This window comes from Ictidomys tridecemlineatus, chromosome 3, assembly GCF_052094955.1.
Source record: "Ictidomys tridecemlineatus isolate mIctTri1 chromosome 3, mIctTri1.hap1, whole genome shotgun sequence".
NCBI classification, from domain to species: Eukaryota; Metazoa; Chordata; class Mammalia; order Rodentia; family Sciuridae; genus Ictidomys; species Ictidomys tridecemlineatus.
The window spans coordinates 14,049,069-14,050,280 of NC_135479.1; the positions used below are offsets into that span (position 1 = coordinate 14,049,069).

General features: G+C 51.6%; 1 non-coding gene across 1 annotated transcript; it reads right to left on the reverse strand.

Moving 5' to 3' along the window:
- Nucleotides 1-342: 342 nt before the first annotated feature.
- Nucleotides 343-415, reverse strand: Trnar-ccg (transfer RNA arginine (anticodon CCG)). The gene has a single exon. It is a non-coding gene; the product is annotated as a tRNA-Arg (tRNA).
- Nucleotides 416-1,212: the final 797 nt, after the last annotated feature.

Sequence of the window (1,212 nt, forward strand, 5' to 3'; positions counted from 1 at the left end):
ATGCCTGAATAAAGCTGGGGGAAGTAATTTTTATTATTTAGAGAAAATTTTATTAATGTCTATAATCAAACTCACGTAGATAAGACCTTATTGCAGTATAACCCCTGTACAAATGGAAAAAAAAATAGTTTAACGTTGGAGGAAATTATTTTAAAGTGAGTAAATTCCTCTTTGTAGGGGCAGATTTACTGTCCACCTGAAAGATTTGCTACAGTGGTTTAAAACGCTGTCTAACTTTGTATTACAATCGATCTCAATCGCTGCAGAGAAGCGAAATGACTATTGCACAGCCGACGTTCTTGTTTATCATCACCTTTCTCTCCACCAAAACTAATCTCCGTGCGACCCAGATGGGACTCGAACCCACAATCCCCAGCTCCGGAGGCTGATGCCTTATCCATTAGGCCACTGGGTCACCACAGGATCCGGGTTCTCACACCTTCTCCTTACGTGATGCCATCATCGCGGCACCGCCCCCGCGCACCAACGTAAGGGTGGCGTGTGATTTGGAGGCTGCCCCAGCGGCAGCAACGCGCGCCTGCGCTCTCGGGCGCCAGGCCTGCCGCTGGGCATTCACTGCGCCTGCGCAGCAGGTCTTTGGCGGCTGCTCCTGGCCAGTGTCTGTCACTCGCTGTCCCGCGCGCCGGCATTTGAGTCCCGGATTCTCGGGAACTTAGTGTGCTGCACGCGGACCGCAGCTGAGCGGTCTCCTTTCCGTTGAGTTCTTCGTGAAAGGTTGTGAATACTGGCTGTAGAGTTGGCGCCACAAGTGAACTTTAAGCAAAATCCCAGTGCCTGCCTTTCTCTCCTGTGCTCGCATTCGTCCGTCCCGAGCAGGCCCGCGCGTCTGCATTTCCCAGCGTCCCCGGGACTGTGCACTGAAGGGCGGGGACGCACTCGCACATCAGGGCCTCCGCTTTCCTGGAACCCCAGCCTAAACTCCCTGAACCTCGCCGCCCCCTCCCTCCCTTTCTCTCTTGCTTTTACTCAACAAAGATGAGTTTGTTAATCTGTGTGCTGGGGACTGTTGGCCCATTCCAGGGTGAGCAGGCTTTTTCACCCCAACAGAACTTCAAATCAACCTGCCCTTTCTCCCAAGCACCACTCACCTAGATCCATTGTCCTCACGTCTCCTCTTTGTCTCCGGATTAAAGGGGTTTTCTCTTCATTTAAAAATCTTGGATAAGAATTCAGAGACTTCCTGGTTCTATG